This window comes from Scyliorhinus torazame, chromosome 2 (assembly GCF_047496885.1).
Source record: "Scyliorhinus torazame isolate Kashiwa2021f chromosome 2, sScyTor2.1, whole genome shotgun sequence".
Lineage (NCBI taxonomy): Eukaryota > Metazoa > Chordata > Chondrichthyes > Carcharhiniformes > Scyliorhinidae > Scyliorhinus > Scyliorhinus torazame.
Window position 1 is genome coordinate 101,143,319 of NC_092708.1, and position 26,530 is coordinate 101,169,848.

Below are 26,530 nucleotides of genomic sequence, written 5' to 3' on the forward strand. Positions count from 1 at the left end.
TGGTTATGAGGAGCACAAGGGCCTACTTTCCAGAGATCTTAAGTATTTTTAAATAAAACAATGTTTATTCTATGAATTCAGTTCACATTTTATAAACACACAGTAAACATTTTATCAACTACCAACACAAATACCCCGCACAGATACAGTACTCTATATGTAACCCTTAATAACTTTCCGTGCAATATCCATACGCCAAACACCCTTTTTAACAAAGCAGTAGGTATAAATTCTTTACACAAGACAGTTATCACTTTTAAATTATCAAGTGATCTGGACACCTTTTAACATACAGAGAGGGAGACAAAATGAACATTCCTTGTTTGAATTCAGCTTTCAACTGCCTAAAACAAAAGTAATACACAAAGCCACAGACAGCCTCCAGCTCAAAATGAATGTAAAAGCCAGATACACAACCCAGCTCCACCTACACAATTACATCACTGCAGCTATTTGATAAACACCCATTTCTTAAAGGTCGAGGGGTATTTACCTGACTGGAAGCCTGTGTCCAGTGGGGTCCACAGGGATCGGTATTGGGACCCTTACTATTTGTGGTTTATATAAATTATTTTGATAATAATGTAGGACGGTTGATCAGGAAGTTTGCGGGAGATATGAAAATTGGTGGGGTGGTAAATAGTGAAGAGAATAACCTTCGATTACAGGATAGAGCCATGCTGGTCACATGGGCTGATCAGTGGTAAATGGAATTTGCTGCCTTAAAAGGGTGGTGAAGGCAGAGACCCTTATAACATTTAAGAAGTATTTAGATGTGCATTTGCAAATTCAAGGCTGTGGGCTAAATGCTGGAAAATGGGATTAGAATAGTAAGGTGGTTGTTTTTGACCTAGGCAGACACGATGGACCGAAGTGCCTTTTTTACGCTGTATGACTCCATGACTCTATAGATTTTATCCTTCCAGCCACAGAAACATTAAATTAAGCTCAATTTAAAGTATACCTTTTTCTAATGTTTACCAATACAAAGATAAATCCCTTAAAATTACCTTTATTTTCTTGAGTGCCCAGTTGGACCAGAGTCAAAGTGGCAATCTGGCTGTACTCCAAAGGACTGAGAGCAATTTATGAAAGTACTTGCATTTGTATAATCCTTGTATAATCCTTTATCATGTCCTCAGTATTTCTGTAAGTGCTTAAAAACCAATTCGTTAATTTTGAATATGGCAAATTGCGCTTACCAACTTGTCCATGTAGTACCCCAAAAAGCAAATGTTTATGATGGTGTTGTTTGAGGGAGGAATATGGATACAAGAAAAAGAATGGTTGTTTACACGTCCAATAATTTCAAGTAATAGCAAAATATTTATCTGAAATGCAAGTAGCTTTATCAGCAGTATAAATCACTGTTTACCTTTATTCTGCTTCCTTGAGTTTGGGTAGTTGTCTGAGAGATAGTTTAGTTCTCCTCATGCACTTCTGCTCCCAAACAGGTCACCTTTCATTCTGACATGACATTCTGCATATCAGTTACCGTCTATTTCAGGAGTTTCTAGAATTATGAGTCCTTCTTCCTTTTCATGACCATTATTTTAATATTATTTACTTCTTGCAGCTGTTTCTTCCATTGATTTGGAAGCAGTAGATTTCTTTTACATTTTACAGGATGTGGGTATTCTGGCTAGGCCAGTATTTATTCCCCATCCCTAATTACCCTTGAGAAGGTGGTGAGCTACCTTCTTGAGCTACTGCTGTCCATGTGGTGTAGCTACACCCACAGTGCTATTAGGGAGGGATTCCAGGATTTTGACCCAGCAACAGTGAAGGAATGGGGTTACATTTCCATGTCAGAATGGTGAGTGGCTTGGATGGAAAATTCTTGCTGTTGGTGTCCCCATGTGTCTGCTGCCCTTGTCCTTCCAAGTGATAGTGGAAGGAACTCTAAGGAGCCTTAGTGAGTTCCTTCAGTGCATCTTGCAGGTGGCAAACACAATTGCCACTGTGCATCAGTGGTAGTGTGGCAGTATCCACCTATATTAAAGGCTGATCAGAACTGATTTTATATTAAATCATATATTCACTCTATATTAAAAGCTGATCAGAGCTGATTTTATATTAAATCATGTATTTAACCCTATATTAAAATCTGATTACTGATGAAGTCAATGTAAACCATTGCTTATCACAATAATGTTTTTAATATGTATTACAGACATTATCTTTGTAAGAGTCCAGATGCAGTGAGCTCATTAGGTCTTGTGACCTTGTCTGGAAATAAGCGCTGCCAACTAAGGGAGGATATCACTTGTAGAGTGGCCTTGTCACTATGGGGGCTATTGCTTGGTAAAAGACCCTGCCAAGAAGGGAGGCTGGTGATTTTCTGGAGATAGCTACCGGAGGTATCAGCCTCGTATCTTTAAGAACAGGTGCCTTGCCTGACCTCCTTAGAAACCAAGGTCTTGCCGACCAAAAGAGAGACTGTTCTTTGTCTCAAAATAATTGGGGAGTCAAACTCCCTAAGTAAGAAAAAGATATAAATGCTTAAGAAAAGCTGTAAAAGTTGGGGTTTCACTTGGAGAGCTGTTTAGGATATTACTGGGTGTTTATTTGAGTAAGCTGCTATCTCGACTCGTAGAGCTCTGCTCTTGATTGAGTGTCGAACTCCGAGACTACTAGCCGTTGTAAGTATAAAATGTTTATAGCTTAAGCAATTATGTAGTTAAGGAGTTCACAGGCTAACTCATCACATATCCTGTAATTGTCAAACTGTATCATTTATCAAAACACTTGTATTACCCTTTTTTCTTAAATAAATTGTGTATATATTTTACCATATAGATCCGTGTTTATTTTAACAAATAAGAGTGACATTTAACTAAGACTCATCATATTCTCACTCTTTGAGGCTATCTGAAGGGTCACTTGCCCATGCCTGGCTCTCAAGAATGAGAAATATTTAGTCGATGTTAAGGAAAAGATAGCATCTAAGTCATAGTCTAACCTATACACTGAAGGTAGTGACTGCAAGGCACATTGTGCATACTATAATTAGAACTCCCATATAGCGAGTCTTACTTTAGATATTCACACGACCTTGTCTGGTAGCTTACAACTTCGACTAATCAGGAAGATCTTAGATAGACTACTCAACTGTCACAGTATAGGGTGGTGAATGTTTGTGGATGTGGTGCTAATCAAGTGAGCTGCTTTGTCCTGGATGGTATCAAGCTTCGTGAGTCTTGTTGGAGCTGCACTCATCCAGACAAGTGGAAATTATTCCAACAACTCCTGACTTGTGCCTTGTAGATGGTGGACAGGCTTTGGGGAGTCAGGAGGTCATGTGGAGTGCATGAAGAGAACTAAACTATCTCTCAGCCTACTCAAGAAAGCAGAATAAAGGTAAACAGTGATTTATACTGCTGATAAAGCTACTTGCCTTTCAGATAAATGTTTTACTGCTATTTGTGTCAAGTGCATTTAGCTGGGTGTTTTCCTGTGCTCAGCGTTGAGAAAGACCTCGCTATCTAACGGGAATCTATTTAATTTCAGGACCTCAGCAGGGAATGCCCCATCAAGGCTGTATTTATTCCCATTTCCTGCACTGAGGAGCTCAGCTTGAGACTCCTCAACGTGACCTCCGCACCCCACCATCGCCCCAACTCACCTATAAGAGGATCACTAAGCCCTGCACACAATAATGGCAGGGCACCCCAGGCCCGATTCCCGGCGCAGGCAAAATGCAACCTGGCACCTTGGCACTACCAGCTTGACACCCTGGCAGTGCCAGGTGTTATGTTCTAAAGCATTGCAATGATTGAGCCAGTGCACCAAAGAATGTCTAGATCGTGACTAGTTAAGATTTATTAAATTACAATAACGTGGGTAGAAAACAATACTACTACTACTAACGAACTGTAAACTGTTAACAACTAGAATACGAGAGTTAAAATAGGACTATCCACGATGACTCCTCACTCAGACTCCGAGTTTGCAGTGTCATGTGGTGGAGTTCTACTGCCAGCTTCTGGTTGGAGGTCTAACATATTAACATTGCTTATGCATATCATTACATCCCCTTTCCTTTAGATTTTAACAAAAAAAACAAAAACATAATTTCAACCAATTATCATGCATATGATCTGCATAGCATAACAATTCAGATTATTTACAAATACAGTGTCTACTACAGATTCAGTCTGTCAGGCTTCTTTCGATGTCTCTTTGATCAAGCATCAAGGATAACCCTAAAGCTTTCTATAGATATGTCAGGAATAAAAGAATGACTAGGGTAAGAGTAGGGCCAGTCAAGGACAGTAGTGGGAAGTTGTGCGTGGAGTCCGAGGAGATAGGAGAGGTGCTAAATGAATATTTTTCGTCAGTATTCACACAGGAAAAAGACAATGTTGTCAAGGAGAATACTGAGATTCAGGCTACTAGACTAGAAGGGCTTGAGGTTCATAAGGATGAGGTGTTAGCAATTCTGGAAAGTGTGAAAATAGTTAGGTCCCCTGGGCCAGATGGGATTTATCCTCGGATTCTCTGGGAAGCTAGGGAGGAGATTGCTGAGCCTTTGGCTTTGATATTTAAGTCATCTTTGTCTACAGGAATAGTGCCAGAAGACTGGAGGATAGAAAATGTTGTCCCCTTGTTCAAGAAGGGGAGTAGAGACAACCCCGATAACTATAGACCAGTGAGCCTTACTTCTGTTGTGGGCAAGATCTTGGAAAGGTTTATAAGAGATAGGATGTATAATCATCTGGAAAGGAATAATTTGATTAGAGATAGTCAACACGGTTTTGTGAAGGGTAGGTCGTGCCTCACAAACCTTATTGAGTTCTTTGAGAAGGTGACCAAACAGGTGGATGAGGGTAAAACAGTTGATGTGGTGTATATGGATTTCAGTAAAGCGTTTGATAAGGTTCCCCATGGTAGGCTATTGCAGAAAATACAGAGGAATGGGATTCAGGGTGATTTAGCAGTTTGGATCAGACTTGGCTACCTGGAAGAAGACAAAGGGTGGTGGTTGATGGGAAATGTTTCGACTGGAGTCCAGTTACTAGTGGTGCCCAACAAGGATCTGTTTTGGGGCCACTGCTGTTTGTCATTTTTATAAATGACCTGGACAAGGGCGTAGAAGGATGGGTGAGTAAATTTGCAGATGACACTAAAGTCGGCGGAGTTGTGGACAGTGCGGAAGGATGTTACAAGTTACAGAGGGACATAGATAAGCTGCAGCGCTGGGCTGAGAGGTGGCAAATCGAGTTTAATGCAGAAAAGTGTGAGGTGATTAATTTTGGAAGGAATAACAGGAAGACAGAGTACTGGGCTGATGGTAAGATTCTTGGTGGTGTGGATGAGCAGAGAGATCTCGGTGTCCATATCCATAGATTCCTGAAAGTTGCCACCCAGGTTGAGGGGGTTGTTTTGAAGGCGTACGGTGTGTTAGCTTTTATTGGTAGAGGGATTGAGTTTCGGAGCCATGAGGTCATGTTGCAGTTGTACAAAACTCTGGTGCGGCCGCATTTGGAGTATTGCGTGCAATTCTGGTCGCCGCCTTATAGGAAGGATGTGGAAGCATTGGAAAGGGTGCAGAGGAGATTTACCAGAATGTTGCCTGGCATGGAAGGAAGATCTTATGAGGGAAGGCTGAGGGACTTGAGGCTGTTTTCGTTAGAGAGAAGAAGATTAAGAGGTGACTTAATTGAGGCATACAAGATGATCAGAGGATTAGATAGGGTGGACAGTGAGAGCCTTTTGTTGATCTGCCGAAACTACTTGACATTCTAGTGGCTCTGAAGATGCCTCTGTTGGAACTGCATTACTCTGTACATCTTCAGGTTGTACACTTGATTTTTGTTCAGGTTGTATTGGTTTGGATAGCCAGAAGTTTTCATACACATCATCTGAAGTAACAGCTTGCTATTTTTTTAACAAAGCTCTTCTGTTTCTCCTGAGTACCTGTCCTTGTTTTGTGATGACTGTGTAGGATCTCGGACCTATCTTCTGTATCACTTTAGCACACTTTGACCAGTCATCAGGATCCTCCACCCTTATCTTAGCATTGTGTTCCAAAGTTTGTAGAGACCTGGTTGACCTGTCATAGTATCTCTTCTGCTTCCTCTTTTGAGACTGCAGTTGATGTTTTATTTTGTGACTTGCTTGTTGATTTGAAAGCCATGACAACGTGGTTCTTCCTGTTCATCAGTAATTGTGATGATGACAAACCATTGCTCTAAGGTAATGCTCAATAACCGAGCAATGCCAGATATAGATCAACCTGACTGGTCATCAATTCTTTAAGTAATTATTTTACTATTTGCACACCTTTCGCTGCCTTTCCATTTGACTGTGGATATAAAGGACTGGATGTGACATATTTGAAGTTGTACTTCTGCGCAAATTCCCTCCATTCCTGACGACTGAAACATGGACCATTGTCACTCTTGACAACCTGTGGAATGCCATGACGAGCAAAGGGCTTTAGTTTGCATTGTAACACACCTGACTGTTGAGCTGGATAACTGTGCCACTTCAGGAAAATTGGAAAAGTAATCTACGACCAGTAAATAATCTTTCCCTTCGAGATAAAGCAAGTCTATCCCTACTTTCTGCCATGGAAGTGTTACAACTGCATTGGTTCTTTCATTTGTCTTTGTTGGAAGTTTTGACATGTTGTCACGCACTCCTCTACCATCCTTTGAATATCATTGTTGATCCCTGGCCAATATACCCGGTTGTCTCGTGCTCTCCTTTAACACTTTTCAAATCCGAGGTGGCCCTCGTGAACTTTTTCTAAAACTTTGGCTCGCAGAGACTGTGGTATTATCATTCTCTGTTGCCTTGGTAGGAATCCATTGGCTACACTTAGTTCTGCTCTGATGCTGTGGTACTTTGAACATGATCCTCGTTGAGATTCTTGATAACCATCTGCAGAACTTCATCCTTTTTGGTTTCTGCCACTATTAGTTTTGATTTTCTGCATCAGACACTGGCAGTGTCTCTGTTGTCAGGTTGACATGCACTTGCACATCTTCTTCCATATGATTGTCTTCCAGCATAGCTGTAGCTCCCTTCATCCAATTTGAGTTGCCAAAAACCCTTCGATGTATCCACTTTACTGAAGCATGGCACACCTGACATTTCGCTTGTTATTTCTTCATGTTTTGGTATTGGATAGTGATCTCGCTTGATGTTGGCATTGCAGTCTTTAGGATCCATGCATATTCTTAAATCGTTATTGTGTTTCTTAACACACGCCATTGAATTTACCCAATCCGTTGGTTCTTCGATTTGCATCTGCAACCACAGTGTGCTTGCCTAGAGTGTAAATTAGATCAAAATCATACCGCTGGAGCTTCATCATCATTCTCTGGATGCATGGTGACATCGCACTTAGGTTTTTTTTGACGATGGCTACCAATGGTCTGTGACTTGTTTCAACCAGAAAAGTTGGTAGGCCATTCACATAGCTATGAAACTCTTTCAAGCCATGTACTATCCAAGACATTCCTTCTCAATTTGAGCATATCGACACTCAGAGTCGGTCATGGACCTGGACGCATAGGCAACTGTCTTCTAATCCTCTCCATCCTCCTGCTGTAACAAAACTTTCCATCCCCATCCTTCGGTGCATCAGTCAAGTGTTTTGATTTCTTGATCGGGTCAAAAGATGTTAGCATTGGTTAAGCGGGCCCGCGTGTTTGCGCACCTGAAGGGGCTCAAGGCGGATGTGGCTATGCTTCAGGAGACACACCTGAAGGTGGCAGACCAGGTAAGATTGAGGAAAGAGTGGGTAGGTCAGCTGTTTCACTCGGGGCTGCATGCCAAAAATCGAGCGGTGGTGATCTTGGTGGGAAAGAAGGTGTTGTTTGAGGCGTCGAGCATTGTGGCAGTTAATGGCGGCAGGTACATAATGGTAAGTGGTAAGTTGCAGGGAGAGAGGGTGGTACTGGTCAATGTGTATGCCCCGAACTGGGACAATGCGGGTTTTATGTGGTGTATGTTGGGTCGGATCCCAGACTTGGAAGTGGGGGCCTGATAATGGGGGGAGACTTTAACACGGTGCTGGATCCGGCACTGGATCGCTTCAGGTCTAGGACGGGTAGGAAGCCGCGGACGGCTAGAGTGTTGAGGGGATTTATGGACCAGATGGGAGGGGTGGACCCTTGGAGATTTGCACGGCCGGGGGCTAGGGAATTTTCATTATTTTCAAATGTCCATAAGGCTTATTCCCGAATTGACTTTTTCATCATGAGTAGGGCGCTGATAGCGAGAGTAGAGGGTACCGAGTATTCGGCAATAGCCATTTCGGACCACGACCCGCATTGGGTGGATTTGGAGATGGGGGAGGAGAGGGACTAGCGCCCGCTGTGGCGCTTGGAGGTGGGGCTGTTGGCGGACGAGGAGGTGAGCGAGAGGGTCCGAGGAAGTATAGAGAGGTACCTGGAGACCAACGACAACGGGGAGGTCCGAGTGGGGATGGTATGGGAGGCACTGAAGGCGGTGGTGAAGGGAGTGCTGATCTCCATTAAGGAGCGGAGGGAGCGGTGGGAGAGAGAGAGGCTGGTGGGGGAGATGGTGAGGGTAGACAGGAGGTATGCGGAGGAGCCCAAGGAAGGATTGTTGAGGAAGAGGCGTAGCCTCCAGGCCGAATTCGACCTGGTGACCACCAGGAAGGCGGAGGTGCAGTGGAGGAAGGCCCAGGGGGCGATTTACAAGTATGGGGAAAAGGCAAGCCGGATGCTGGCGCATCAGCTTCGGAAGCGGGACGCAGCTAGGGAGATCGGGGGAGTTAAGGACAGGGGAGGGAGTGTGGTGCGGAGTGGAGCTGGCATCAATGGGGTCTTCAGGGACTTCTACGAGGAATTGTACCGATCCGAGTCCCCACGGGAGGAGGGAGGGATGGGCCGCTTCCTGGACCAATTGAGGTTTCCAAAGGTGGAAGAGGGACTGGTAGCAGGATTGGGGGCCCCGATTGGGCTGGAGGAGCTGATCAAAGAGATAGGAAGTATGCAGGCGGGGAAGGCACCGGGGCCGGACGGTTTCCCGGTCGAATTCTATAAAAAATATATGGACCTGTTGGGCCCGCTGTTAGTTAGGACCTTCAATGAGGCAAGGGAGGGGGGGGCCTTTGCCCCCGACGATATCCCGGGCACTGATCTCCTTGATCCTGAAGCGGAACAAGGATCCCCTGCAGTGTGGGTCTTACAGGCCAATTTCGTTGCTAAACGTAGATGCCAAGGTGGTGGCGAAGGTCTTAGCCACGAGGATTGAGGATTGTGTGCCGCAGATCATCCATGAAGACCAGACGGGGTTTGTGAAAGGGAGGCAGTTGAACGTTATCATGATGCCGGCGAGGGAGGGGGAGGCGGAGATAGTGGTGGCGATGGACGCTGAGAAAGCCTTCGATAGGGTAGAGTGGGGGTACCTGTGGGAGGTGCTGAAGAGGTTCGGGTTTGGGGAGGGTTTTGTCAGGTGGGTTAGGCTGTTGTATGAGGTCCCGATGGCGAGTATGGCCACAAACAGGAGAAGGTCCGAGTACTTTCGGTTGCACCGAGGGACGAGACAGGGGTGTCCCTTGTCCCCCCTGCTCTTCACACTGGCGATTGAACCCCTGGCTATGGCACTGAGGGAGTCAAGGAACTGGAGGGGGTTGGTGCGTGGTGGGGAGGAGCATAGGGTGTCACTTTATGCGGACGACCTGCTGCTGTATGTGGCGGACCCGGTGGGAGGAATGCCGGAAGTAATGAGGATTCTTAGGGAATTCGGGGACTTTTCGGGGTACAAGCTCAACATGGGGAAGAGCGAGCTGTTCGTAGTTCATCTAGGGGGCCAGGAGAGGGGGATTGGCGAGCTCCCACTAAAAAAGGCAGAGAGGAGCTTCGGGTATCTGGGAGTCCAGGTGGCCAGGAGCTGGGGGGCCCTGCATAGGCTTAATTTTACAAGGCTGGTGGAGCAAATGGAGGAGGAGTTCAAGAGGTGGGACGCGTTGCCGCTGTCCTTGGCGGGTAGGGTGCAGTCAATCAAAATGACAGTGCTCCCAAGGATTTTGTTCCTGTTCCAGTGCCTCCCCGCATTTATCCCGAAGGCTTTTTTCAGGCGGGTTAACAGGAGTATAATGGGGTTTGTGTGGGCGCGAGGGACTCCGAGGGTGAGAAGGGTGTTCCTGGAGCGGTGTAGAGATCGGGGGGGACTGGCGCTGCCCAACCTCTGTCGATACTACTGGGCCGCCAATGCGACGGTGCGCAAGTGGGTGATGGAGGGGGAGGGGGCTGCATGGAAGAAGCTGGAGACGGCGTCTTGTGTGGATACGCGTCTGGGGGCGCTGGCAATGGCGCCGCTCCTGCTCCCTCCAAGGAGGTACACCACGAACCCGGTGGTGGTGGCTGCCTTCAAAATTTGGGGGCAGTGGCGGCGGCACAGGGGGCAAGTGGGCGCCTCGGCGTGGACCCCATTACGGGGGAACCACCGGTTCGCCCCAGGAAGAACAGGTGGAGGGTTTGCGGGTTGCACAGGGCAGGGATATGAAAGTTGGGGGACCTGTTTGTGGACGGGAAGTTTGCGAGCCTGGGTGAGCTGGAGGAGAAGTACGGGCTCCCCCCGGGGAACAGCTTCAGGTACTTACAGGTAAGGGCGTTTGCCAGACGGCAGGTGGCGGAATTCCCACGGCTATGGCCACACACAGTACAGGACAGGGTGCTCTCGGGGGGGTGGGTGGGAGTGGAGGAGATCTCGGAAACTTACCAGGTGATGCAGGAGGAGGAGGAGGCCCCAGTGGTGGAGGTAAAAGGTAAGTGGGAGGAGGAGTTGGGAGAGGAAATTGAGGAAGGGACGTGGGCAGATGCCCTGGGGAGGGTGAACTCTTCCTCATCGTGCGCGAGGCTCAGCCTCATACAGTTTAAGGTGCTGCACAGGGCACACATGACCGGGACAAGGATGAGCCGGTTCTTTGGGAGTGAGGACAGGTGTGTTAGGTGCTCAGGGAGCCCGGCAAATCACACCCATATGTTCTGGGCATGCCCAGCACTGGAGGAATTTTGGAAGGGCGTAGCGAGGACGGTGTCGAGGGTGGTAGGATCCAGGGTCAAACCGGGCTGGGGGCTCGCAATATTTGGAGCCGGGAGTGCAGGAGGCGAAAGAGGCCGGAATTCTGGCCTTTGCGTTCCTGGTAGCCCGGCGAAGGATTCTTCTTCAGTGGAAGGATGCGAGGCCCCCAAGCGTGGAATCCTGGATCAACGATATGGCGGGGTTTATTAAGTTGGAGAGGGTGAATTTCGCCTTGAGAGGGTCGGTACAAGGGTTCTTTAGGCGGTGGCAACCATTCTTAGACTTCCTGGCAGAGCGGTAGACATTGGTCAATGGCAGCAGCAACTCGGGCGGTGGGGGGGGTCACTTTATTATTATTTTGTTTTTGTTATTCACACTGGAGGGTCTGAGGGGGTGTATATACTTGTTGTATTAAGTCGGGGTGTTAATGTTAATTTATTATTTCTGTACAGGGGGTGGGGGTATGGAGGGTTGTTTTTCTGGACTATGTTTTGTACTTAACCCTGTTGGATTCCTTTTTTATTTTGTTATTGATATTTTATGAAAACCTTTCATAAAAATTATTTTGAAAAAAAAATGTAATGCAGAACAAGGTAGCAGCACGGTTCAATTCCCATACCGGCCTCCCCAAACAGGTGCCGGAATGTGGCGACTAGGGGCTTTTCACAGTAACTTCATTGAAGCCTACTTGTGACAATAAGCGATTATATTATTATTATAAACGTACAATACTTTGTACTCTCTTCATCCAATTTGAGTTGCCAAAAACCCTGCGATGTATCCACTTTACTGAAGCATGTCGCACCTGACTTTTCGCTTGTTATTTCTTCATGTTTTGGTATTGGATAGTGTTCTCGCTAGATGTTTGATGTTGATGATGGATCCATGCATATTCTTAAATCGTTATTGTGTTTCTGAACACACGCCATTGAATTTACCCAATCCGTTGGTTCTTCGATTTTCTTAATGACTCCCAGATTCGTCATTGTATCAAGTTCAGCTTTCAATATATCCTTTAATGGTGCTGTGTGCTCTCCCAGGAGCATGTATTCCAGGTTGCGCATTATCCTTTAGTTAAATTCAGTAAGTAAATGGCAAGACACCGAAACTTTGAAATATTTCCGGAAATGCTTGTACTATTGATTCCACTGATCCACCGTGCGAACTCAAAGCATAGTCAGCACTATATACTCTTTTGACTAACCAAAGTGCTTCACCAGCTTCCACACCTAGTAACGATTTACGATCTGTGGCTACAATTGAAAATTTCACTTTATGGATTCTATCTTTGACTTGAACTTCAAGCTCACACACGCTTAAAGAATTAATCCTTTGACCATTGTAATCTTTTACAAATACTGGTCTGTTCAAAATCTTGGGTTTAATCCTCGTCGCTTCAATATCTGGGATACTGTTGAGATTCGCTCTTGCTCCTGCGTCGAGTTTGACATTTAGAAGCGTTTGATTTATGAGTAAAGAAATTATCCAGTTATCTTTATTTACAGTACATACTTCATTATTACGACATCTTATGTTGGTTGAAGACATTTCATTTTGCTTGGCTACATTGGCCCTGTCTTCATTAGTAACATCATCAATGAAGAATATATCCTCTAAATTAATTTCTTCAACAGTGTTTATAGATTTTTGGAAGTCGACTTTTTTGTTGGAAAAACACTGCTTTACACTTCGCCCAAATTTTCCCAAAGGCGGGACATTGCTTCTGTAATGCCTATTTCCACACCGCTTACACAAAATGGTGGCGTGTGTGTAGCGCACAATGACTTACGAGAGAGATGAGAAGTGATGAAGTCGATTCAGGCTTTATGAAGTGAGATTTGTCCCCAGCAGCTCAGCAACAGAATGAAGCTGCGGAGTGAAGCTCGGGTTCTTATACTCCGCCTTCAGGGCGGAGCCAGGAGTCGGCAGCCAACCAGGACCCGGGATCTGTCAGCCAATAGCATCACGGCTTCACAGTCCCACATGACCCCTAATACATACCACCACATTCACCCCTTGTTAAAAAGGAACCCGGCGGGGTGGTGGTTCGCATGGTGGTAGGGGTTTACAAGACTGGCCCTGGAAGAAAAATTTCGGACATGTTACTCCAGTTTTAGCCCTACACTGGGCTATGTACAAGTTTGTGAAAACTATTTACAATATTAGCAAAAAAAATTTTTTGTTACAACAACATTCTTGGTGTCACGGGAATTCCACGAGTCGAGCGGGCGGTCTGGTCTTCCTCGTCGATCGCCTCAGCCCCGGTGGTGGTGCAGGTGCTTGTTCAGGCGTTGTCGTCTCCGGGAGCGTTTTGGTGTTTGTTCCTGTTTTACTCCTGGGTGGGCACAGGAGGAGGACCGATCCCCCCGGGAAGGGGGCGGTCGCGGGGTGCGCCGGTGGCAGGGAGGGGATGATCGGTGTCGGGGGTGTGTGTGTGTTGCCGGCGGGCGCCAGGTCCCGCAGGGAGACCGTGTCCTGTCGGCCGTCGGGGTACGCCACGTAGGCGTACTGCGGGTTCGCGTGGAGAAGGTGAACCCTCTCGACCAACGGGTCCGATTTGTGCGCCCGCACATGTTTCCGGAGCAAGATGGGTCCTGGGGCCGCCAGCCAGGTCGGCAGCGACGTTCCGGAGGAGGACTTCCTGGGGAAGACAAGGAGGCGCTCATGAGGCGTTTGGTTAGTGGTGGTACACAGCAGCGACCGGATGTAGTGGAGAGCGTCCGGGAGGACCTCCTGCCACCGGGAAACTGGGAGATCCCTGGACCGTAGGGCGAGTAGGACGGTCTTCCAGACCGTGCCGTTCTCCCTCTCTACTTGCCCGTTCCCCCGGAGGTTGTAGCTGGTCGTCCTGCTCGAGGCTATGCCCTTGCTGAGCAGGAACTGGCGCAGCTCATCACTCATGAAGGAGGACCCCCTGTCGCTATGGATATATACGGGGCAACCGAACACTGTGAATATGGTGCCAAGGGCTTTAATAACTGTGGCCGCTGTCATGTCGGGGCAGGGGATGGCGAAGGGGAAACGAGAGTACTCGTCCACCACGTTCAGGAAGTATGCGTTGCGGTCAGTGGAGGGCAGGGGCCCTTTAAAATCCAAACTGAGGCATTCAAAGGGGCGGGAAGCCTTGATCTGGTGCGCTCTATCCGGCCTGAAAAAGTGCGGTTTGCACTCTGCGCAGATGTGGCCGTTCCTGGTGACTGTATGGACCTCCTCCACAGAGTAGGGGAGGTTGCGGGACGAAATGGTAGAATCGAGTGACCCCCCGGGTGGCAGAGGTCCTCGTGGAGGGCTTGGAGGCGGTCTATTTGTACGTTGGCACATGTGCCGCGGGATAGGGCATCGGACGGCTCGTTCAGCTTTCCGGGACGTACAAGATCTCATAGTTGAAGGTGGAGAGCTCGATCCTCCACCTTAAGATCTTGTCATTTTTAATTTTGCCCCGCTGTGCATTATCGAACATGAAGGCTACCGACCGTTGGTCGGTGAGGAGAGTGAATCTCCTGCCGGCCAGGTAATGCCTCTAATGTCGCACAGCTTCCACTATGGCTTGGGCTTCCTTTTCCACTGAGGAGTGGCGGATTTCTGAGGCGTGGAGGGTTCGGGAGAAAAAGGCCATGGGTCTGCCTGCTTGGTTAAGGGTGGCCGCCAGAGCTACGTCGGATGCGTCGCTCTCGACCTGGAAGGGGAGGGACTCGTCGATGGCGCGCATCGTGGCCTTTGTGATATCCGCTTTGATGCGGCTGAAGGCCTGGCGAGTCTCTGTCGACAGGGGGAAAGCAGTGGACTGTATTTGCGGGCGGGCCTTGTCTGCATACTGGGGGACCCACTGGGCGTAATATGAAAAGAAACCCAGGCAACGTTTCAGTGCTTTGGAGCAGTGGGGGAGGGGAAATTCCATAAGGGGGCGCATGCGTTCGGGGTCGGGGCCTATTATCCCATTGCGCACTACGTATCCCAGGATGGCCAACCGGTTTGTGCTAAAAACGCACTTTTCCTCGTTGTATGTGAGGTTCAGGGCGTTAGCAGTCTGGAGGAACTTTTGAAGGTTGGCGTCGTGGTCCTGCTGATCGTGGCCGCAGATGGTTACGTTGTCGAGATACGGGAACGTGGCCTGCAACCCGTGCTGGTCAACCATTCGGTCCATCTCCCGTTGGAAGACTGAGACCCCGTTTGTGACACCAAATGGGACCCTTAGGAAGTGGTATAGACGCCCGTCTGCCTCGAAGGCGGTGTGCTTGCGGTCACCTGGGCGGATGGGGAGGTGGTGGTAGGCGGACTTGAGGTCCACGGTGGAGACCTTATACTGGGCAATCCGATTGACCATGTCGGATATGCGGGGGAGAGGGTACGCATCTAGCTGCGTGTACCTGTTGATGGTCTGACTATAGTCTACGACCATCCTTTGCTTCTCCCCGGTCTTTACTACTACCACCTGGGCTCTCCAGGCACTATTGCTGGCCTGGATTATGCCTTCCTTCAGCAACCGCTGGACTTCAGACCGAATAAATATCCGGTCCTGGGCGCTGTACCGTCTGCTCCTAGTGGTGACGGGTTTGCAATCCGGGGTGAGGTTTGCAAACAAGGACGGCGGTTCAACCTTGAGAGTTACGAGGCCGCAGATAGTGAGTGGGGGTATTGGGCCGCCGAATTGGAATGTTAGGCTCTGCAGGTTACACTGGAAATCTAATCCCAGTAATGTGGGCGCGCAGAGTTGGGGAAGGACGTAGAGCCTGTAGTTCTTAAACTCCCTCCCTTGCACCGTTAGGTTCGCGATGCAGAACCCTTTGATCTCTATGGAGTGGGATCCTGCAGCTAGGGAAATCTTTTGCGTGCTTGGATGGATGGTCAGAAAACAGCGTCTTACCGTGTCTGGGTGAATAAAACATTCAGTGCTCCCGGAGTCGATCAGGCATGGCGTCTCGTATCCGTTGACCAGCACTGTTGTTGTCGTCGTCTGGAGTGTCCGGGGCCGCGATTGATCCAGTGTCACCGAAGCCAGTCGTGGTAGTAGTGTCGCGGCGTCTTCTTCGGACCCCGTGGAGCCGTCGATGCTGGGGTCCTTTGTTGTCAACCAAGGTAGTCCGTGAATCGCACGCGGCCGGGGGTGGACAAAATGGCCGCCCCCATGGATTGCACATGGTCGGGGTGGACAAAATGGCCGCCCCCATGAATCGCACGTGGCTGGGGGGTCACAAGATGGCGGCGCCCATCCTCCCCTCGTGGTGCCCGGGACCCAAAATGGCGGCACCCGCGGGTCACACATGGGGCGCTGGGGGGGTTGGGGAGCGTTTGGGATGTGCTGGGCTCGTTCTTCTCCGGGGATTGCGCCGACCCCCCGGGACCGGCACACTGCCGCGTAATGGCCCTTCTTGCCGCAGCTTTTACAAATAGCTGCGCGGGCCGGGCAGCGCTGCCGGGGGTGTTTTGCTTGTCCGCAGAAATAGCAGCGGGCCCCCCCGGGATGGTCTGGCACTTTAACCGCGCAAGCTAGCGAGGGGGGGGGGAAGTTTGTCACGACGGGGGTCCACGGAGCCCAAGGGGCTGCCGTGCGGTCGGGGCCGTAGGCGCGGGCGTTTTGCGAGGCCACATCTAGGGAAGCTGCAAGGGCCCGTGCCTCTGAGAGTCCTAGCGACTCTCTTTCTAAAAGTCTTTGGCGGATTTGGGGAGAGTTCATACCTGCAACAAATGCATCGCGAATTAGCATGTCCGTGTGTTCGATCGCGTTCACCGGCGGGCAGCTGCAGCCCCGTCCCAAAATTAGCAGCGGCGTAGAATTGTTCTAGCGATTCTCTGGGACTTTGCCGTCTCGTCGCGAGCTGGTGGCGCGCGTAGACCTGGTTAACGGGCCGAACGTAGATGCCCTTCAGCAATGCGAGCGCCGTCGGGAAATCCTCTGCGTCTTCTATGAGAGGGTAAATTTTCGGGCTTACCCTCGAATGCAGGACCTGCATTTTCTGGTCTTCTGTGATCCGGCCGGGGGCCGTTCGGAGGTAGCTTTCAAAGCATGCTTGCCAATGTTTAAATACTGCTGCCGAGTTTGCTCCGTGGGGGCTGATCCGCAGGCATTCCGGGGCGAACCGGAGCTCCATAGTCTTTTAAGCTCGCTTAATAAATTGTAGCGCACAATGACTTATGCGAGAGACGAGAAGTGATGAAGTCGATTCAGGCTTTATTAAGCGAGACTTGTCCCCAGCAGCTCAGCAACAGAATGAAGCTGCGGGGAGAAGCTCGGGTTCTTATACTCCGCCTTCAGGGCGGAGCCAGGAGTCGGCAGCCAACCAGGACCCGGGATCTGTCCGCCAATAGCATCACGGCTTCACAGTCCCACATGACCCCTAATACATACCACCACAGTGTGGCAATGACTTAAAATGGCCACCGTTGTTGAGACCACATTTTACTTTTGGCTGTATCCCAACATCTATGGCATCAGCTTCATTCCAGATTTTCGAGCCTAAACTTGCTTGTTCATAATTAATAACAGTACGAAGTCTTACAACACCAGGTTAAAGTCCAACAGGTTTGTTTCGATGTCACTAGCTTTTGGAGCGCTGCTCCTTCCTCAGGTGAATGAAGAGGCATGTTCCAGAAACATATATATAGACAAATTCAAAGATGCCAGACAATGCTTGGAATGCGAGCATTAGCAGGTGATTAAATCTTTACAGATCCAGAGATGGGGTAACCCCAGGTTAAAGAGGTGTGAATTGTACCAAGCCAGGACAGTTGGTAGGATTTCACAGGCCAGATGGTGGGGGATGAATGTAATGCGACATGAATCCCAGGTCCCGGTTGAGGCCGCACTCATGTGTGCGGAACTTGGCTATATGTTTCTGCTCGGCGATTCTGTCCGCACACATTGTTCACAGAACCTACCGTTCTGGCCCAGCAGGACAGGTGCCGCTGGTACTGTCCACCACCACACCCAGTCTCCAAATGGGAGAATTCAACCCATTGATTCCCAGTCCGCGGGGTTCAGCTGACATCGGTCGGGAGATCGTCCCTGGGCTGGGGGACAATGGGCTCAACGCCTGCGGGTCAGTCATGCCACCCCTGGATCATGTATTCTGCCCGAGTTCCACCTCTTTAATCTGGGGTTACCCCATCTCTGGATCTGTAAAGATTTAATCACCTGCTAATGCTCGCATTCCAAGCATTGTCTGGCATCTTTGAATCTGTCTATATATATGTTTCTGGAACATACCTCTTCATTCACCTGAGGAAGGAGCAGCGCTCCGAAAGCTAGTGACATCGAAACAAACCCGTTGGACTTTAACCTGGTGTTGTAAGACTTCGTACTGTGCTCACCCCAGTCCAACGCCGGCATCTCCACATCATAATTAATAAGTTTGCAAGTTCTGATTCTAGTGCAGGAACCCACCGTTCTGGCCCAGCAGGACAGGTGCCGCTGGAACTGTCCACCACCACACCCAGTTTCCGAATGGGAGAATTCAACCCATTGATTCCCAGTCCGCGGGGTTCAGCTGACATCGGTCGGGAGATGTCCCTGGGCTGGGGGACAATGGTCTCAACGCCTGCGGGTCAGTCATGCCACCCCTGGATCATGTATACCCATAACAGGGGCAACTCTGACTGCTGACTGTCAGTCCCACCTAGTCCTGTCCGTGGTAATATGGTGAAGGTCACTTTAACCGCCACTGACCGTGGCTTCTGGCTGCAAGCTGAAGGCTTTCCCTAATAGGGAACTGGTAATGTTGGTAATGTGAGAATTTCACAGCTCCCAAGTGAATTCCCGTGGGTGGATGTGCCATGTTGCAGGCAGGTGTTGCTGCCTAGCATCCCAATCAGACTGTGAGGCCTGAACACTTTGCCTGAACACTGGAGGCTTCAACACCAAAGGAGCAGCTGTCAACAATCAAACACCCAGGAGCTGGGTTTCAACACTGGAGAGATCCCTGCGACCAAAGGGTGGGTGAGTGGATCCGGGAGTGGACCTGAGCCCGGTCCAAGTACTGTTCCCGGTTGAAGTCTGGGCTCCGGTGCTCAAGGGCCCCTGCTGTGGACGGGGGTGATGGTGGTGGTGTGTGGAGGGGGGGGGGGTACAGGTGCAGGGCGGGGACCCCCAGCACACCGGCTCATTGGATGACAGGGATGTAAGGGTGGGCAAGGCTTGGAGAATTTGAGCCATACTGGAATGGAAGTCATAACTGGTTGTTGGTTTTTCACCCTCTCCAATTCCTTACAGATATCACATTATGACCCTGCAACAGCTGCCCTCACGGTGGTGGTGGCAGGCCAGGCGGACAGAGGCTGGAGAAGGCAGCGGCAGCAGCGTTGACAGAGGCTCGAGGTGGCAACCCATTTGCTGGGGCCCACCTCATACCCTGAGGACCCAGTCACCCATCAGGCCAGGAAGGGACCCAGAAGGGGAGGTCAGCGATGGCCCAAGGTGTACAGGTGTCGCTGGTCGTTTGAATAGATGTCAGACAGCATGTGCTGCATGAGGCTCCGCCTCCAGCGGGGGACGGTGCAGCACCTGTGCCACGTCTTTGCAGACTTGGAATCAAGTGGAGGAGGTGGCTACCCGCTCCCGGTGGCCGTCAAGGTCACTACAGCCTTGAACTTCTCTGCCTCAGGATCTTTCCAGAGCTCGTGTGGGAACTTGTGTGGCATTTCACAACCAACAGCCCACAAGTACATCCGTTAGATCATGGATGCCCTGTTTGAACAGGCGACTGACTATATAAACTGTTACCTGGACCAAGCCCATCAAGATACTCATGCAGCAAGATTCTCCGTCATCACTGGGATGTCCAGGTCCAGGGGGTAATTGATGGCACGCATGTCGCCTTGCATGCACCAGATGGTTGCGGAGTACCCTTCACCAACAGGAATTATTTCGACTCCCTGAATGTTCAACTTATATGCGACTACCACCTCAAGATATTGAACGTATGTGCATGCCTCGCAGCTACATCCTGGGACTTTTGGAGATCCCTGGTGATGACCAGTTCACTCTTGGGAATGTGGGATACCCGCTTAGGTCCTGACTAATGACACTAGTGCGGAGGCCGGTGACCAATGCAGAGACCCGATATGGTGAGGCCCATGTGGCCTCCTGGGCTGTCATTGAGTGGTGCATCGGACTGCTTAAAATGCTGTTCCGATGCCTCGATCACTCTGATGGTACACTGCAGTAACTCCGGGAGCCGCCGGCTTTGTGATGGTCTGCTGTGCCCTCCACAACCTGGCACAGCAGCAGGGCAACATGCTGGAGGAGGAGGAACATGTGGCCCCATCAGAAGAGGAGGACAAGGAGGAACTGGACCAGGAGGGTCTGGGAGACGAGCTTGGGAGGACCCGCGGGAGCAGCCGGAGGATGGCATCCTCAGAGCTGTCCTCAGTCACCCCCAAAATCTCTAGGTCCCGTTCCACAAAGGGGATGAAGACTCTGATATCCTGCACCTCGCTGTCAATCTGGACACTTTCCTATCAGTTATGGGCCAACTATCCCCTTTATGGAACTGAGAGAGTGCATTGTGAGCCGCATACTTCAAACATCCCGGGGTGGGAAGGCTATGGCAGGGGAGAAGCATAGCACTGCTGCTGGTGATGGGTGGGGTGCACTGGTGTGTGCCAACGTGTGCTGGGACACAGGTGATGTATTGTACAGGGGAGGGGTGGTGGCAGGCAGGACTGGTGCCAGGGGCCGATGCCAACTCACCCATGCGACCTTGTGGAGGTCGGTTGGGCTTCTTGCGGCACTGGGTGGCGAAACCCCTTGTGACATTCCCTGCGCTAACGGCTGCTGCCACTGCCTGCCAGGCGGCACTGGCTGCCCTGTGGCTGACCCTCCAACCCACTTGGGGGGAACAGGGTATCCTGTTTGTACACCACAAGGTCCAACAGTCTGGCCAGACCGTCATCCCTGAATCTTGGTGCAGGTCTCCTTGGTGGCATGGCTGCGAACTGCCTGGTGTTTGCTCTGCGGGATTGGTTAGCAGGGAGCCGCCGGGCATCGTCCAGGAGACTCAGCTGGCGGGACAGTCATTCCGATGTGAAGCCCATGGGGCTTCATTACCGGTAGCTGTCTTGCCGGGTCGGCCGTTGGGAAACACCTGGCAATTCCTGCTCACTAGTACACTGAGAAACTTTTCCATTCCATAACGGCCACAGTATTTCCCAGGGATTTGTACTGGGGCCACAGCATTTCACCATACATTTCATTGGAGGAAAGAATAGTGGGCTGGGTTCTCCCTCCCTGAGACTAAGTGTTGACAATTCTGTCGCTCTGGTCTGTCGAGGCTTTTTCCAGGTCGAGGATCATCCTCTCCTGAGCCGCCACTTTCTTCCCCCACCCATTGATTGCCTATTGCATGGTGACCATCGCCTCTGTCACTGCCACCTCGACCGCCACCTGGATTTCTAACCTCATCGCCTCTTTCCTGATGTCAGCTCTTTCATAAGGAAGCTCTTCCATCTATCTCCAGGGGGTGGTGGTGGTGGGGTCTCTGGTCGCCCCCTCTCCTGGGTTGTCAAGGCACCTTCGCCTTGTGGGTCCGCCGTTTCGTCCGCTTACTGCTCTTGGTTCTTTCCGCCTCTTCTGCCATCTTTTCGGCCCCTATCTATTATGGTTGCCCTCCTTTTGCTGTTGAGGGATTATTTTCCTTTGAAATTTGGACAAAATTCGACTAAAGATGTGTTTTTTTGTCCTGGTTTGGAGGAGGGCCACCTGATGTGCATCTGCTCAGCACATCACCATCACTGGAAGTCCCCCTCTGCAATCTAGCAGCAGGTGACGTAACAAGTCACGCCCCAACAAGTTTGGACCGTTCCCGTGGACCACCGCCAGAGGACGGGGCATCACGCGGCCCTTGTTGGATGAATCCAATGGACAACTTCCCCATAATTATCTTGCAAAACTTAAGTTCAATTCATAAAATTTTTTTTAAAAATTAAGTACGCCGAAACATGTGAATTAGGAGCAGAAGTAGGCCACTCGGCCTTTCGAGTCTGCTCCATCATTCAATAAAATCATGGCTGATCTGATTGTAATCTTAACCCCACATTCCTGCCTGCCCATGTTAACCTTTCACCCCCTTGTTAATTCAGAAACTATGAGCTCTGCCTTAAAAATATTCAAAGACTCTGCTTCCACTGCCTTTTAACATAACATGACTGGAGAGCTGGAAGGAACTTGGCCTGAAACTGCCAAAACATTCTCAGAAAAACACATTTGGAGTTGAAACGGCAGCTTAGCATTTATTTTTCAACAGAGTACATTAAATGAACAGATTCTGTAAGCACGCTGCAGACTGCTGGATGTGGCTGTAACAGTGGAACAGTAATTTAAAACTGAAACATTGGCATCCATTTATAGTGCAGTTAATGTGGAGAACATAGCAAGATTCTTCACAGATCAGTAGGCAGAAAACTTGTGTTTTTTAGGATGGATGGAACCCATCTAAGTTTCTCCAGTCTTCTAACTCAGACCATTGATGCTGGGGGTTTGCCTTATGGCTCTTTTCTGCATTGTCCACTGTGATGAATGATATCTGTATACATATGTACCTTTAATGCGTAGGTCCCTTTAAGACCGGGTTTGGAACCCTTGGGGACTCCGCCTCCAGCTCCGCCCCCAGGAAGCTGTATATAAGGTTACGTTCAGTAGGCAGCGTGCAGTGAGCACACTTCTCGGCAGCTGTCTGGTTTTCTGGTTATTAAAGCCTTTGTATTATCAATCTCCTCTCCTGAATCGTAATTGAGGGTATCTCAATTTAATAACCAGATTACATCATGATGGACAGCGGTCTAAAGCAGGAGAAGCTCAATTTGGACGCTCGGTCGCCGGGAGCCACTGACATTTTTAAATACTGGCTCCGGTGCTTTGAGGCCTATCTGAATTCCTCAGAGACTGAGGTTTACGGACCTCGCAAGCTGAGCTTACTACATGCCCGGGTGGGCCACCGACTATCCTCTGTGATTTAGAAAGCTACGACGTACGAAACGGCGGTTGAAATCCAACAGAAGCGCTTTGTAAAGCCGATAAACGAGGTACACGCCAGACATTTGCTCTTGACCTGCCGCCAGCGCTCCGGGGAAACGCTAGATGAATACTTGGAGAGACTCACCGCGCTCGCCAGGAACTGCGACCATAAAGAGGTGACGGCAGAAGTCCACATGAACTTACATATTCGTGATGCTTTCGTGACCGGTATCCGATCCACGTACATCCGGCAGCGGCTCCTAGAAGACAGAGCGAAGGACCTCCAAGGCACGGTAACGCTCGCCTCTTCCCTGGAAGCGGCCCACCATAATCTCCGCGCGTACTCTGCAGACCTTGCGAACCCCTCTCGATCCCCTCCAGACTCGGCCACGCTTCAGGCCTGCACCGCGCGGCAACCCGCTCACACCAGGGGCCCCCAATGCTATTTCTGTGGGCAAAGCCAGCTCTGCTATCTGCGACGAATGCGGAAAGAAGGGGCACTTCGCGAAGGTCTGCCTGGCTGGGCCCAAAGGCCAGAAACAAAAGTCTCATCGGGCCCAGAAATCGAACTCCCGGGACCACAGGTCCCGCAACGCAGCCGCACGGCAGCCAGACACGCCGACTTCCGACGCGTCATCGGCCTCGTGCGAGTCATGGGGGTGGCCATCTTGGCGGCGGCCATCTTCAAAACCCAAAACGTGTGACCGACGGCGGCGGCCATTTTGCAAGTCCGATTCAACTGAGGACTCTGACTGCCCGCAACTAGGAGTGATCACGCTCGATCAATCTCGGCCGAAGCACCTGCGAAACTCAATGATGCAGGTTCAAATCAACGGCCGTGACACCCCCTGCCTTTTTGACTCCGGGAGCACGGAGAGTTTTATCCATCCAGACACGGTAAGACGCTGCTCCCTGCGCACTTTCCCGCCTCCCAAACTATCGCACTCTCATCTGGGTCTCATTCGGTCCAAATCACGGGGTATTGTGTCGTGAACCTCGCTATCCAAGGCGCCAAATACGCCCGTTTTAAACTTTATGTCCTCCCTCACCTCTGCGCCCCCCTGCTGCTCGGTCTGGACTTTCAGTGCAGCCACCGAAGCCTGACCCTGAAGTTCGGTGGACCCCTGCCCCCGCTCACAGTATGTAGCCTGGCGACACTCAAAGTTGCACCACCCCCCTCTTTGCGAACCTCACTCCTGACTGTAAGCCCGTCGCCACCAGGAGTCAGCGGTACAGTGCCCAAGACATGACTTTCATCAAGTCAGAGGTTCAGCGGCTACTAAAAGAAGGGATCATAGAGGCTAGCAACAGCCCTTGGAGGGCACAAGTACTGGTAGACCACTCCGGGGAAAAACAATGTATGGTGGTGGACTATAGCCAGGCCATAAGCCGCTTTACGCAACTCGATGCGTACCCACTTCCCCGCATAGCAGAAATGGTGAACCAAATCGCCCAGTATCGAGTATTCTCCACGGTCAACCTAAAATTGTCCTATCATCAACTCCCTATCCGCCCAGAGGACCGCCCCTATACAGCCTTCGAAGCAGCCGGTCGGCTCTTCCACTTCCTCAGGGTCCCTTTTGGTGTCACAAACGGAGTCTCAGTTTTGCAAAAGGCAATGGATCAAATAGTGGACCAGTACGGCTTACGGGGTACATACCCGTACTTGGACAACATCACCATCTGCGGCCATGACCAGCAGGACCATGACGAAAACCTGAGGAAGTTCCTCCAGACCGCCCGGGCCCTCAATCTGACATATAATAAAGAGAAATGCGTGTTCCACACAACCCGGCTAGCCATCCTCAGATACATCGGGGTCCTAGGGCCAGACCCCGACCGCATGCGCCCCCTTAAGGAACTTCCCCTCCCCCGTAGCCTCAAGGCACTCAAACGGTGCCTGGGGCTCTTTTCCTATTATGCCCAGTGGGTCCCCAGATATGCGGACAAAGCCCGTCCAATCATTCAGACCACAGTTTTTCCCCTGACGGCTGAGGCTCAGTCGGCCTTCAGTCGTATCGAGGCCAATATCATCAAGGCCGCCATGCACGCGGTGGACGAAACCATTCCCTTCCAGGTAGAAAGCGACGCATCAGACGTCTCCCTGGCGGCTACCCTCAACCAGGCGGGCAGACCAGTAGTGTTCTTCTCCCGAACCCTCTCCGCCTCGGAAATTCGACACTCTGCAGTCGAGAAGGAGGCACAAGCCATAGTGGAGACTGTGCGGTCTGGAGGCACTACCTAGTCCCCAGATGCCCTGTCCCACGGCACGTGCGTCAACGCGCAGAAAGACCATCTGCGGGCCATCCACGATAACCTCTGCCACTTGGGGGTCACCCGGCTTGCCCATTTCATCAAGTCCCGCAACCTACCTTACTCCACCGAGGAGGGCAAGGTCATGACCAAGGCTTGCCAGAGCTGTGTGGAGTGCAAACCGCACTTCTATCGACCAGACAAGGCTCGCCTGGTAAAGGCCTCTGGGCCCTTTGAGCGACTAAGCGTGGACTTCAAAGGGCCCCTCCCATCCACCAATCGCAACACCTACTTCCTCATTGTCAGAAATTCTCCCGCTTCCCATTCGCCGTTCCCTGTCCCGACATGGCCTCGGCCACCATGATAAAGGCACTGCACAGCATCTTCACCCTGTTTGGCTTCCCCACTTATATCCACAGCGACCGGGGTACATCGTTCATGAGCGATGAGCTGCGTCAGTATCTGCTCAACAAGGATATCGCCTCGACCAGAACGACCAGCTATAACCCGCAGGGAAACGGGCAGGTGGAGAGGGAGAACGCAACAGTTTAGAAGGCTGTTCTTCTAGCCCTACGGTCAAGAAGTCTCCCAATCGCCTGCTGGCAGGAGGTCCTACCCGATGCCCTACACTACATTAGGTCACTCCTCTGTATGGCCACGAACGAGACCCCTCACAACCGTTTGTTTGTCTTCCCCAGGAAGTCCACCTTTGGGATCTCGCTTCCATGTTGGCTGACGACTCCGGGACCAGTTCTACTCCAGAGGCACGTGAGGAGCCATAAGACAGATCCACTGGTCGAGAGGGTCCAACTATTACACGCAAACCCTCAATACGCCTACGTCGAGCACCCCGACGGCAGGCAGGACACCGTTTCCCTGCGAGACCTGGCACCCGCTGGCTCGCCCACCGACGCCCCCCCCTTCCACCGATGCTCCCCTCCCCGCACCGGCAGTCGACTCCGAAAGCGCCCCCCCATAGCGCCACCCTCCCCTCAGCCGGAGCCGGCCCAATCACCCTAGTCACCCCGGATACCCCCCCTGCTCCAACGCGGGCAGAGGCTCAGTCAACCATGCTCCTGGATATACTACCACTGAGGACGACCGTATCCGCCGCACCCCCGCCGGAGCCAAGAAGGTCGACACGGGCAATCAGACCACCCAAAAGACTGAACTTGTAATTCCACTTCACCCCCGACGGGCTATGCGTTTTCTTAAAACTGGGGGTGAATGTGATGAATGATATCTGTAAATATATGTACCTTTAATGCGTAGGCCCCTTTAAGACCGGGGTTGGAACCCCGGGGGACTCCGGCTCCGCCCCCA